The 15,238-nt window shown below is 42.3% G+C and overlaps 1 protein-coding gene across 1 annotated transcript in view; it reads right to left on the bottom strand.

Annotated features, from left to right (window-relative positions):
• MYH10 (myosin heavy chain 10) overlaps nucleotides 1-15,238 on the bottom strand; it is a 2,709,460-nt gene that overhangs the window by 1,319,584 nt on the left and 1,374,638 nt on the right. The gene's annotated exons all lie outside the window — the stretch shown is intronic.

Raw genomic sequence — 15,238 nt, forward strand, 5'->3', positions numbered from 1 at the left:
AGGAGAGAATGATGGAGAACTTGAGTGGCTGTATGGCGCAGGGAGAGCTCTGTGGAGTGGAAGTTTGGTGACCTTTAGACTTGAATCCAGGTGACAACCAATAAATTCTATTTTTCTGAGTTGAGGGAATGATGACATTTGAGTATTTTAATTGCAATCACTAGAGCTTGCATTAGACGGAGCAGAAGGTCGGGATGACTTGATAGCAGGGCACTGTATGTAGCAGTTTGGAGTCAATTGTTGAGATGAGGGAAAATCTGCATCTCTAACAGTTGATGATGCACTGTCACCCATGCCATTTTCTTGGTTAACACCCTGGGGGATTGTGGCGTGACAGAAAAACAGTGCTCTGAATTGATGATTGGCCACCAGCCAGAAATGGAGGAATCTCCTTGAATGCTTCTCTATCTTTACAGCATAGTATGCATCCCTATGATCAATGCACAACATACAATACTCCCTTCCTCAATAGAGGTAAAATGGACTGAGTTGTGACTATCTGGAATTTTGTCTGTTCACAGAGTTAAATGACTCTGGTCCATAATGGGTCTAAAGTCCTCGGTTTTCCTGGGTACAAAAAGGAACCCAGAGCAGACCCAGACTCCAACTAGTCTTTGGGGAGCAGTTGGATTACTTTTTCTTAGCAGTTCGGAAACTTCTAATGCTGTGCACTCCCACTGACAGGGTGGAACACCAGGAACTTTTTTTGTTGGAGGAAGAGGAAAGGGAATCAAATATCAAATAGCCTCTAGAAATTATGTTTAGCACCCAAGAATCTACTATGTTTTGTCAGGCTTGTGGGTGCATGGACAATTGCCCCCCCCCCCCAACTGCCTCCAAAGTGCAGCAGCTGGGCAATCCTTCAGGGGTGCTGATAGTGCTTCTCAGTGGAGAGACAACGAAAACCCTGGTTGTGCATTCTGTCTCTACCTCTAGGCAAATTTCCATTTGTCTCTTCCTATGTCATAAGGAGGTTTACCCCCATGGCTGTCATAAAAACTCCAAATTAGGGAGCCACATTTTCCTTCCAGCTCTTTGATTTTTAGAAAAGGTTCTTTGGGTGGAGAAACAGATTCCCACTGCAGTGTGTGTCTTACCATCTTGATGACTCCTGGTTAGTTTGCCTTTTACTTTTGGTCCAAACAGTGGAGACATAAAAGGGGTATTTACTAAGAACAACTAAAAAGCTTTCCACAAAAACCACAAGAGATGCATCCAGATGTGCTGATGCATGGTGATGCCAGGGCCTGCTGCCCTACCTTTGCCATTAGCAGCATTAGAAAGCAGCTGAATGACTACACTGGAAGTAGACTGAAAGGTAAAAAGCTGCGAGTTCATGGTCTTCTGAACATCTGCAAGCAGGTTACCAGAAATACTTGGAGAGCCCTTTGGTCTCTCTGAAATCTAGTAACATGGACCAAATAATTCAGGGCTCTAGCTGTGAAAGTCAGTGAAAAGTACAGTTTTGTACCTACCATAAATGTAGATGTTCGAGGATCCACATTGCTGCAGTCCTAACTATTGGGTAGTCCGCTGTCCAGTCGGCCCGAATACCAAAGTATATGGCTGACGTCGGTCACGGCGCATTAGACTGACGTCAGTACGTCAGGATACTAATGCGCATGACCGACGTCATATCCTCAGTCTTTTCTTGCCCCAGATGTCAGAAGACCCTAAAAAGACAAGGCCAAAACCAAAACACACCAAACATACCTGCACCAAAAACATATACAATATATACAAAGGTACCAGAATATAATCTCACCTACACAACCACCCCTAAACACAGAGGGAAGGAGGGGTAAATTGGACTGCAGCAATGTGGATCCTCGAACATCTACATTTATGGTAGGTACAAAACTGTACTATGTTCTTCATTCCACATTGCTGCAGTCCTAACTATTGGGTAGAATCCCAAAGCAGAGGTAAGGGAGGCTGGCAAATCATAAGGAAGCAGGAGCTGATAACATGCCTTGCAAAATAGCTGTGGCAAAACCAGCCCTAGACTTAGAGTAGAGAGGAAGGTGGTAATGCTTAGAGAAAGTATGCACTGAACTCCAAGTAGCTGCCTCCAAAATATCCTTAGTTGCCACCCCTTAGAAATGCTGTTGAAGTGGCAGTAGCCCTAGTGGAATGAGGCCTAATCCCAGCTGGAATCTCTTTGCCATGATGGGAATAACAAAATGCAATGCAAAACCCAATCCACCTAGAAATAGTTTGTTTTGACACAGGCTTGCCCTTTGAACTCAAAGCAAAAGAAACAAACAACTGCTGAGACTTTCTAAAATCCTTAGTCCTGCTTAAATAATAACGCAATTGCCTGTGTACATCTAAAGTGTGCAAAATCTTTTCCCCTTTATTTTGGGGATCTGCATAGAAAGTAGGCAAATGAATAGTTTGGTTTAAAGCCACACTAGAAACCACCTTAGGCATAAAGGAAGGATTAGTACGTAATGATACCCTATCCTTATGAAAAATCAAAAAGGGCTCAACCGCCATAAGGGCCTGTAACTCAGAAACCCTTCTTGCAGAAGTAATGGCCAACAAAAAAGCAGTCTTCCATGACAAGTATTTCAGGTCAGCAGTAGCTGCAGGCTCAAAAGGTTGTAGAGTAAGTTTCTCCAACACAAAATTGAGATCCCAAGCAGGAGTAGGAGCTCTAATGGGGTCTTATATTCTTTGCCCCCTAAGAAATTGCTTGAATAAAGGATGTGAAAACAATGGTGGGTCACAATCATAGTGAGCTGAAATTGCTGCAGCATGAATCTTAATGGAAGAGAAAGACAAACCTTTGTCCAATAACTCAGTAAGATATTGAAGAGCCACACTCAAATTAGGCTCCGAAATCTCCAAATTCTGTGCTGCAGTCCAAAATAAAAATCTCTTCCATTTTTCTGCATACACTTTCCTTGTACTAGGTCTTCTGGCTTCCATAATCACATTTAAAACCTGTTGAGGAAGTTGAGACCTGCTGTCTTTCAAAACAGAATATGCCAGGCTGTTAGATGAAGAGTTTGAAGCTTGACATTGAGCAGATGACCGTCCCTCTGAGGCAATAGGTGTGGAATCAAGGGTAAAGGCCATGGAGGCTTCCTTACCAGACTCCTCAGTAATGGGTACCAGTGCTGCCGAGGCCAATCTGGAGCTATTAAAATCATCCTTGGCTTGTCTTGTCTGACCTTTAGAAGCACCTTTGGGAGAAGAGGCAGAGGTGGAAAAGCATACACATGAAGATTTTTCCAACTGAAAGAAAGAGCATCCACTTTCCAAGCTGTGTGATGAAATCCTTCGTGCAAAACTTTGGCAGCTGGTGGTTTAGTGGAGAAGCGAACAGATCTATGTCTGGAGTTCCCCATGACACTGTCAATTTTTGAAATACATGAAGATCCAGTTTCCACTGTGGGGATCCATGATTTGTCTGCTTAACACATCTGCTAAGGAGTTCTGTGCTCCGGCAGAAACCTTGCCTGAAGAGTTAGTTGCAAGCTGAGCGCAGTCTCCCATAAAATCATTGCTTGCCTGCACAATGGGTAAGAATGTGTTCCCCTTGTTTGTTGATGTACCACATGACAGTTGTGTTGTCTGTTAGAATCAACACCTGCCCTGGAAGAAGTAACTCCTTGAAAGCCATTAATGCAAACTGGACTGCTAACATCTCTTTCATGTTGATATGTAGATGCTGTAGTCTGGCAGGCCACTTGTCTTGTATCCACTTTCCATCTAGATGAGCTCCCCAAGCAATGTCTGAGGCATCTGTCGTTAGAATCTGACTTGCCTCTGGCCGGGTCACAGAGAGTCCCTTGTTTAGGTGACATTCCTGAGCCCACCACAAAATTCCTTTTGAATGCAAGGTATTATTAGATTGACAGTGCCCAAATCCTGGCAGTGCGGTGTTCATAGATTTTTAGGATACCATTGTAGCTTCCTCATATGCAGTTTGGCATTGGGAAGCACCAGAATACAAGATGCCATGAACCCTAAGGCTTGAAGGACTGTCCTTGCAGTCAGCCCGGACTGAAGAGATAATTGATGGAAGTAACTGGAAAGATTCTTTTGTTTGTCCGGGGTTAGAAAGGCCATCTGGGCTGCTGTATTCAGTCTCACACCCAGAAAGCACATGTCTTGAGAGGGTACTAGACTGGACTTTATTTCGCTCACAGAATACCCTAGGCATCTTAGCACTGCTATGACATATTCCAAATGCTGTAGAAGGTCTTCCTTTTCTTGAGCCAGAATCAGGCAGTCGGCCAAGTAAGGATAGATTTGAATTCCTTTTAGCCTGAAGTAAGCTATCACTGGAGCCAGAACCTTTGTGAATACTCTGGGCAGTAGATAAGCCAAAGGGCAATGCAGAGAACTGATAATGAGAATTTCCAGCTCGAAAACGCAGATACTTTCTGCAACTTAGTCTTATAGGCACATGAAGGTAAGCTTCCTTGAGATCTAAAGTTACCATCCAGTGATCTTTGCCCAGTAGAGGTAAAAGCTGTTGTAACGTCAACATTTTGAACTTTGGAATGTCCAGATAAGTGTTGAGGATAGATAAATCCAAAATTGGTCTCCACGTGTTCCCCTTCTTTGGTACTAGGAACAGGCGAGAATAAAATCCTAGGCCCCTTTCTGGCACAGGAACTGACTGAATGGCTCCTATTTGGAGTAACAGAGAAATTTGTCTGCGAGCCTCTGTTCTTTGTAGAGGAGGAATGTCTGGCATGCCTTTGAAAGGAGGCAAGGTATGGAAATAAAACCTGTAACCGTGGTGAATGATATCCAGAACCCATTTGTCTTGGGTAATTAAATCCCAATTTTCTTTGAAAAGAGACAGTCTTCCTCCTAGAGGTGCCGCCAGGCGAGAAGGTACTGGCAGCTGAAAAGGCAGGTCATTGGGTCTGCTTACGAAAGGACTGACCCCTGCCCTCACCAGAAGTCTGAGCAGGTGAACTCCCTGTCCTAGGCCTAAAAGAACCTTGAGCTCTGCCCCTACCACGTCTAGACCTACCCCTAGACTGTGAATCATAAGCAGGATAAGTCCATCCCTTAGTAGGCCAATTTCTACTAAACTTCGGAGGCTACACCTGCAAAAAATCCTTAACAGTTTGCATAGACTTAGCCTTGTCCTCCATTTTCTTTAAAACTGCTTCCACAGGCGAACCAAACAACACATCAGACTGTAAAGGAGCATCCAAAATCCTTGTCTTGACATGCTCAGCTAAGTTCTGATCTCTCAACCAGGCGTGCCTACGAAGAACAGAACCAGTGGCAGCCACCCTGGAGGAGGCCTGCACAGCATCAAAACCACATTGCAAGGAATGTTTACCCACTTGTTCAGACACATGAACTAAATCCTGCAACTCTTTACACTCAATACCTTCTGCCAGAGCATCCACCTTAGATTTCAACTGTGAAAGAAGATAATTCTGATATTTTAACATGTGAAACTGACAATTCAACGCCCTCATGGCTAAAGTGGAAGAAGTATACACTTTCTTTCCCCATCTATCCAAAGCCCTTGCCTCCAATAGCCATCCTGTCCCCCATAGCGAAAATCATGGAAAGATGCATCCACAAACAACTTCTTCACTATCTGACCTCTAATAATCTCTTGTCCAATGCCCAGCATGGTTTTCGTCCGCACCATAGTACAACTACTGCCCTCCTTTCCTTTATTGACTCAATCAACAACAATCGCAATAACAAACTCATATCATCTGCCCTCTTTCTGGACCTATCAAAAGCATTCGATATGGTCAATCATCAATTCCTTCTCAACATCCTTGAAACCCTACGCCTGGACACTCCCGCCCCAAACTGGTTCAATTCCTACCTCACTGGTAGGGAACAAGCTGTCCTACGGGAAAACAGAATATCGGGACTGCTCCGAATACCATAAGCGTTCCTCAGGGCTCAATACTGGGCCCACTTCTGTTTTCCATCTTCATAAATGACCTTCAATCAATCATCCCTAAATCCACCTGTATACAATACGACTCCACCTTAATCTGCTCCGGCCTCCTCTCGAATCTCCAAATGACCACACAACATTGTTTTGCACTAGTTGAAAAATGGTTCACTGACTTAAAACTTCTACTTAACCCATCTAAAACCAAACTATTACTTTTCTTCCCCAACGTCTTCTCACCTCTAGGTAAAGAACTCCCAAACACTAACAACACAACCTTTCATATTAAATCCACTAATGGGACCCTCATAACCCCTGTCACCAGTACCAAACTGCTAGGTATCACTATTGATCATAAGCTCAAATTTGACATACACATTACCCAAACAGTAAAGTCTGTTAACAAAAACTAGGATCTATGTACAGAATTAAAAACTTCCTAACTCCCACTACCAAATTAACTATTGCTCACCCATCTCCTCTCTTCCTCCTCTATGCTTCCCGATCCTCTCTTTTCTCAATAAACGTGAACTTAACATGCTCTCTCTTGCCTATAACCACATTGCCAGATTTATTACAGGTTCCCCTTATCGAACCCATCATTGCCTTTAATCTGCGAAGACTTGGCTGGTTGGAACTGCCAAATCTCCTCAAACTTAGCCAACTCTTGAAGCTTATAAAATTATCAACCATCCTGATAGAACTCCCTCACTGTGCAAAATTCTAACTCCATATACTAACCTCAATAGTCTCCGATCATCAAACAGCATCCAGATCCTAACCATTAAAGCAAAAACTCAGGTGGGGATGCCCTTTATGCAAATTCCATTGGCAAGCAGTGGAACTCCCTGCCAAACAACCTTAGACTTACTTCTATCATTTCAAAGCTAACCTTAAAGAATATCTCTCCACACAATGGACATGCCCATGTCGAGAACCTGACTAACTACATATCTCTTTACTTCTAGGTCCACTTCCTAGCCCATTTCCCTAATTGCAGATCTCTAAAATTTCTCTTTCCTTTTAGTAATAAGGAAAATCTCTGATTTCAGTCTATTTTTCAGTATCTTTAACGAAATCAATGTTCTGTGCATAATTTCCTGTCTGTCCTTTAGTCTTATATAACATCTATGTAAATTTTCATTCCTGCATATGTAAGCTGTATTCTCTTGTTGTAACAATACTTTGAATCTTGCAATTTAAATATGTACTTCTATTGTGTATTGGAGCTTTTCTCCTCGGGCCTCTACTGAAAACGGATATGTATCCAGTTAGACCAGCCCGGTTAACAAATGTAAAATAAAATAAATAAAATAAATAAATAAATTTATCAGGAGGGACAGGATTTTTAACAACTGAGGCCTTCACACCTTTAGGCCCCTGAGAGACAGTTTCCGGGTCTGCCCTAGGACTCTTAAAAAGATACTTATGAGCGTCAGGCACCCTATAATACCTATCCGGTTTAACTGGGGCAGGAGGCAAAGAATCAGGATTCAGGGAAGCCTCTGCAAAAACATCTTCCACCACATTCAAAACAGGAGGTATAGCTAAAGGCCTATGCTGGGGTAAAAACAAGAATTCCCTAAGCCTTTTCCTGGAATCAGAGAAATCTTGCCCTTCCCATTTAAAATGCTCCCTCATGGAATGCAGAGTCTCTGAAAATGAAAAATCCTCAGGAGGAGAAGCTGAAGGAGTAGAATCATCCACATCAGAATCAGAATAAGGAGGGTACTCCTGCAAGTCTTCAGCCAAGACTCAGAAGCCTCCGAGCATTGCTCAAAACTCTCAAACTCAGGTTCCACCCTAGGCCTCTTATCAGGAGGGGGCATAGAACCCCTTATCATAGTAATCAAATCCTCTGCCATTTTAAGCATATGTTTCTTAGGCAAAGACCCTGAGGCACTAGGAGAAACCCCCACTGAAGCAAAACTTGGCCTGCCCCTCAAAGAAGCCTTGGAAACAGAAGGGGAGGCTCTAACCACCTTAGGAAGAGAAGGAAGAACAGCCACCTGAGAAGCCCCCTCAGCCTGGCCTACTTCCTGAGAGGATACATCCTGTAACAGTAAAGTCTCTCCCTGAGACTCCAAAGAAACACCTGGCAAAACCTCCGGCTCCACTGAGCCCTCTAAAGAACTGACGTCTGGGACTGTCGGTTCTTCCACTCGAGGCTTTGCTGCTTTGTCCTTGCGTTTTTTAGCCGAAGCCGGCGTCGGAGCATCCGATGGCATTTTATAATTACAACGCTTCCCAAACACTAACCTGGCACAGTCTAACCTTCTCTTAATAGTGCGTTTGTTAAATCTAGCACAAGAGCGGCATCCAACAACGTCGTGCTCAGGCCCTAAACAAGGTATACACAAAGTATGGTAATCCCTATGAGGTATCTGTTTCCCACAAGAAATACAGTTATTCACTTTTTCTGACATCCGGTTAAATACTGAGGCAAGAAAAACCAAAATATTCCCCAACGGGTACTTAGCCAACTTTGATTCGGTCTGAAACTCTGACTTCAGAAACTTTCAGAACGCCAACCTGCACTCGCAAAAATGCTTCTGCATCGGACCATGCGGCAAAAAAGACTGAGGATATGACGTCGGTCATGCGCATTAGTACCCTGACGTACTGACGTCAGTCTAATGCGCAGTGACCGACGTCAGCCATATACTTTGGTATTCGGGCCGACTGGACAGCGGACTACCCAATAGTTAGGACTGCAGCAATGTGGAATGAAGAACATCATGGGTCAATTTCCCAAACTAGACCATAGCCCTACACACTTTTAGGGGGATGGGCCAAGGAATTTTCCTCAGACAGTTCCTTTTTAGTGGTTGACACTACCACAAACACATCCACTGGTGGTGGATCTTTGCTTCAATGTTTCCTTTCCTTTGGTGATAGGAAGTAGAAGCAGTCCTGCCAGGGTATGGATGGAAGCACCATTTCCTTCAGCATCAAAAAGGCCAATTCAAAAGCCTCGAAGGTCAAATCACCAACAACTCTGTAGGTTTCTTTCTATGCTCAGATAGAACAGATACCTTTGAGCAGATGGGTCTCAACCCCAAAACTCTGAGCCAAGCTATCAAGGGCAGGGGCCCCAAGGGAAAGGGACTTTTCAGACAACTTCATTGTCGACCCACTTCACCCAAACACTGAAGCTTCGGCTCAGTCTCTCTTTCTGATCAAAGATATTGAGAGTCAAAAAAGGAAAGAATGCTTCTGGAATCAAATCAAAGTAACTCGGACTATCGGCTTTGACAAAGGCACCAGAGGACAGGTCGGATCCAAGATGGTCAGTTCCGTAGGATGGAAGGGGACAGGAAGAGGAGGGGTTGCTGGCCCCAGACTCTGTACATTCCCTGGAGATGGTATCGACAGATCCCCAAACTGGATCAGAGATGTAAGGAATTTCCTCATTATCCTGTTGATGTCTTGTTCAGTTAGGCTTCTGGATGACCAGGTAGAAGCCACAAAATGGTGGTCTTTAATACCTCTGCTCCTGGAGAATGGTACAATGCAACCTCAAACTCATCAGATTCGGAGAGAAATGGGACAGAATGCAAGGGACAGACCAAAAAAACTGTTCCAAACATCGAGGATTTTTCAGATCCAACCCAGACAGCAACATCAGATATGGAATGTTTTCAGGATCCATTTTTATCCTTTTCCTTCTTTTCCTCTCTGTCTTTGGGTCTCTCCCTATTTGTTTGCTGGAGAAGGGGCAGTGGAAGAAGTAGAAAGCATAGGATTTGTAGACCCTGTATGTGGAGGGAGAAGGCGTTCAAATATGAGCTTCTCCCTCCTAATCTGGTGTGCCCAGGAGCTGAAGGAGGCACAAGCCTGACACTGTATCGAGACAGCCCATGCAGAATCAATATATGCACAAAGTATGTGGATCCTGGACAGGCAGTTCAAGTCACAGTCAGAATACTTTTTTAAACCCCTGGCTACCTGACATACTTTATTCAGAGAATATCGCAACTATCCAAAAAGTTTTTGCCAACAAGCACACACTGCTAAATACAAGACTAACCGATAAAACACAGTGCACACACACACACACTCACACACACAATACTATTATCTATAACAGAAAAAACACAATAATGCAACATTCTCTAAAAACCTAATATCTAGAAACCTAATAAGCATAACTGCCCATTCAATCAAAAATCTATCTATTACAATACCCTAATCATAAACTGGAGAGAGAAATCTGTCATTAGTGGGAGGAGTATTTAAAGATAGGAAATGTCGCACAAAGGATACTGCTTACTGAACAGTCCTGGTAGGTACAACCTAAGTCTTCAGATGGCAAACAAGAATTGAGGTACTAAGGTGGATTGGAGGGATTTATCATTGGGTAGGAGTCAAAACCTGTTACTGATTAGCTTCAGAGTCAGTGCAGTGGTCAGATACAACTGGATCTAATGACCCATGGGTCAGTTCATTTGAAACTGGACAACAATGGCTCTGCTGCTATGAAGCTTAAAGACGTTTTGTGAGAAATAAGTTCCCAGAGATTATTTATGGGCACGGACTGGAATCAGATTTGCAATATGGCAGATGTGTCGGAGACCTGTAAGGGAAAATAAGGCAATGGCAGATTTCTGAAGAAATATATGAGAGTATTTATTAAGGAAGATGCATGTTCAGTGTCAGTAACTCATTATTTACATATTCCCCAAGGTACAGCAACTCAGAATTTACGTATTCCCCAAGGTACAGCAACTAGATAAACAATTAACTGTGCAAGAATGGCTAGTCATTATACTTCACAGGAACGTGTATTTAACTGAAAGCTTTGAGAACCATATAATAACAATGGCAGCTCATGCACCAATAAAACCAAGATACAAATGCAGAGTAATGATTCAAAATAAGACACTGGCACTTTCCCACTAGTTAAAAACGCAGAAATGTAAAGAATGTGTAGTGTGTTCAATCCAATAATTATTAGGGAAGACAGAAATTACTTCAGATGGAATGACTAGCCAGTAGGACAGAATAAAAATGTTATTTTAAAATTACAGTAGATATAACAAAGATATGGAAAAATAAGTTACAAGAATTATTTAGTTAAGTCAACAAATACTAAAATGCTACACAAGAAAGGGAACTCTGCAGAAGATCACTGCAGAGGGACAAAGGAAAAACAAGAGAGTATTTTAACATGCACAAGTTTAGAAAGGTTGATGTTTAAACTGTTCTGGGAATAAAAAAAGTTCTAAGCAGCAAAATGAGTTGCATCCAAACTTAGGGAACCTATGACCAGCAAAATATCCACTTAAACAAGAGGTATTAAAGACATACCAAAAAGGGTCAAAGCAGAGAATAAGACCAAAATATAAATCTTTATGAAGACAATTATGCCAATATTAAAAGGAAGATAAGGCTCAACAGTAGATAGCTAAGCTAAGAAAGAGATTAAATAAAAACAGTTATATACAATTAACAGTCTTCAGGAACAGACAGTATTAATATGGAAATGTGGATGTTAGAAAGTAACAGTGTGACAAAGACCATGAATGCTTTGTTCAACAAGATTTTAAAAGGCAGGGAGTACTGGCATCTTCAAAGTGGTAAACAAAGTCGTATTATAAAAAGAAGGTGAAGTCTGTTCATATAGACAGATTTAAACCCTGTTTATATATTATCTAAGACAATATCAGAGATGTTACCAAAATTAATGCATATTGATCAATGTGGTTTCTACGGAGGGGAGGCAAACATTTGATAACATTAATAAACAATGATGATCCAGAGGGAATCAAAATGTAAAAAAAAAACATTTGCTGGTGAGTCTTTGATACAGAGAGAGCATTTCATAGTGGCAGCTGGGACATCTGCATTCCCAGATGAAATAGGGTTAATAAAAAAATACATATGAAGGGTCAAAGGCAAAAATTAAAGTGGAATTGCTCCTCTCAGAAAAGCTGTTTAAACAGAAACTAAGCAGGAATGTCTTCTTTCACTTCTTATTTGCTTTACATTTTGTGCAGCTAGCTAAGAAAATAAGGAATTCCCAAATTCAAGGCTAACTGCTGTGGTAATCAAGAAGAGTTAGTCTACTGCAGATATTATGTTGTACCTAAATCCAGAAAATAACATTTTGGTGTTGTGGAACACTGCAATAGGACTGAGTCATTAGTTAAAAAGACTATAGTGGTAAAATATGCACCTACATACGAAATGGATCAATACCCATTCGTAAGATGAAGTATTCAAAAGGATTTCTGTTATGACAGCTAAAAACTAGGAGAATACTAAATAGAAAATGGATAATAAAGAGCTGAAGGAGGGAGGAGAAGATGGCATAAGTTAAGTGGACAAGCCGTTTTGATAAAAGTCAGTGCACCTGACAGTACTTACCTATCACACCAGGACCTCCAAAATTACAAAGACCCTACTTCCTGACAAATAAGACTTGGACATGGTAGTGATGCATGCAGAGGTAAACTACTTGTGACAAAATACAGAGGGGCATACAGAACTTCCCATGCATGTTACAATTGCAGGTAAAACACTGGTACTGAGTGAAATCTTTCCTTCACCTTGAATGATGCCTACATACAAAGAAAAGATAACTGGCTTCAGTAAACCGCTTAAACAGCTTATGTTATTTCAGGGGGATTCAGTACGTGTCAGCATGGGATGAGATGCTCAACAGTCCAGTTTGCTTTGCAGAGGATGGCCTGCAGTTTTGGTTCCAAGGACTCTACGTAGTGGTTAAAGCCTTAGCTGCTCTCCACTAACCATTTTTAAGCACAGTTCAGTTGATGAACATTTGAAAAGTACAGTTGTGTACACTTGCCATAAATGTAGATGTTCGAGTGTATTCACTGTTGCAGTCATCACATTTGGGTTATCTGCCTGCAGGTAGCCCTCAGCTGGCCTGAATACCAGTGTCTTCGGATTTCTGCATCGGATGCTGTCGCTTCTTCTCTGACGTCAGGTTATCAGGGGTATAAAACATGCAGCCGACGCCATTACATCAGTTTTTCTTGCCCCAAATGTCACGTGCCTCCACAATAGGAAGCAATTATATGGTATGGTACACCCACATCAAAAAGCAAATACACAAGAAAAAATAAATATACCAACAAGAAGGAAAGGTAGAGCCAAGAGAAGTCAGGGAGCTGGGGGGAGGGTAACCAGGGCCTGCAACAGTGAATACACTCGAACATCTACATTTATGGTAAATGTACACAACTGTGCTATGTTCTTCATGCTTCACTGTTGCAGTCATCACATTTGGGTTTATTCCAAAAGCTAAGGAAGGGAGGAGGAAGTTAAAGAGCATTAGGGCCAGCTACTAAGCCCTGCAAGACTGCAGTGGCAAATCCAGCTCTGGAGTTAGAAAAGACAGGCATGTGGTAATGCTTGGTGAAGGTATGTACAGAGCTCCAAGTAGCAGCTTCTAGGATGTCCCTGGTAGGGACTCCTCTGAGAAATGCTGCAGAGGTAGATGCAGCCCTGGTGGAATGTGATCTTATTCCCTGTGGGGTATGTTTTCCATGGTGCTTGTAGCAGAAATTAATGCAATGGACTATCCATTTGGAAATGGTTTGCTTTGGAATGGCCTTCCCCTCTGCCCCTGCAGCAAAGCCAACTAGCAGCTGTTCAGATTTTCTGAGACTTAGTCCTGTCAAAATAGAATCCAAGTTGTTTGTGCAAGTCCAGAGAGTGCAGTACTCATTCCCCTTTGTTTTGTGGATTAGGGAAAAAAGTAGGCAAATGAATGAAGTGATTTAGGTCTACATTAGACACCACCTTGGGCATAAAGGAAGGATTAGTCCTTTTAGTCCTGCTTAAGAACCCTGTTCACTAGGAGGCAAGAAAGTATGAAATATCTATCCTACACTAAAACCTTAAGAATCTACCTACCCGGTGAAAGGACCCCCTGCAAACAAATCCAACCAACTCCTCTATAGCAAAAAGACTTGCCGTCCTGCTTAAGAACCCTGTTCACTAGGAGGCAATAAAGTATGTGTTATCCAACAGAGTGGTAATATTTAAACACTTGCTTAATATCTGGTGTATGTATGATACGCTACCTAGCCAGGATACACAGCAGCCATACTCCCCTCTCTATCCCTTAATATTTATAAGTTTTTTCACTCCTGTGCTGTCTCCTGCAACTATCGACAGGAGCCTTCGCAAACCCTGTACCATCTATCTCTGCTCACTTGCTTCTGTTGTAATACAATATCTGACCACTAGATGGCACTCTAAACTATGATAGCTCCTAAAACATCTATCCTTCCCTGATTTCCAATTAAAGTTCTGACCCAGGTTTGAGGACTTTCTTCCTGCCCTATCTCTCCACTCTACCTTCTACTTTCCACGAGCATTGCTCTCAGCTACCACTTGCTTTCATTACCACTGTTTCCTCCCCTCTATACCTATTCTTCCTAACTAAGGATCCCTATAGTTAGCTGCTCGCTGATTGGTTTTTGCTGACTTTCTCAGCTACCTGTCTGAACCCGCTCCGTTCGCCCTGCGGGATCACTCCGCTCCCCTACCCTACCCCCAATTCCCACCAACCGCCAGGGGTCCCAACCATATACCTCCAATTGCCACACCCCCATTCCTATACAACCAATCCCATCCTCCTACTCATTAAGTGCTAACTACCCTAGCTCACAACTTGTAGATACTCATTACATCACTAAGTACTTAATCAATTTACAAACTCAATATCCCAGCTTACTACTATACCGTGTAGAACCTCCCCACTATCATTCTCTTTAATAAACCTTACCCCAGCTACTTATTTACCTTTCCTTTAACTATGACTATTACACCCAGATCCAAATACCCAATACTATTCATCTTAATTGCCCTCCTTCCTTTACTATCTATACCTTATGTCCTAACTAAATATGAACATCTAACCTTGACTAACAATCCCTTTAAACAACCACTCCTGACAGACCTACCACTTTACCTAAACTACATTAATATTACCTCAACACCCTCCTATTTAGTGCCAAAGTTTCATCGTTTAGTCCACATTAACTATAATCAACCCAAGAAAACAAAATACACACCCTGTAAATTCCTGAATATCATACATAAGATTAAAACTTTTTTAAACTTCTACATGGTGATATCCATCCCAACCCTGGCCCCATCACCACAACCACCACTAACCCCCATAAACAAAGTCCCTCAACTTCTCGAACTGTCACTAAAGCATCAAACTCTCTCCTTATAGCTCACCTCAATATACAGAGCCTAAACAATAAAAAGCTGCCCACCTCCATGCCCTCTTAGATGTTCACTCCTTTGACATCCTTTGCCTAACAGAAACCAGGTTAATACCTGTAACACGGGACA

Source organism: Protopterus annectens, chromosome 10.part0 (assembly GCF_019279795.1).
Source record: "Protopterus annectens isolate FY-2018-M chromosome 10.part0, PAN1.0, whole genome shotgun sequence".
Taxonomy (NCBI): domain Eukaryota; kingdom Metazoa; phylum Chordata; order Ceratodontiformes; family Protopteridae; genus Protopterus; species Protopterus annectens.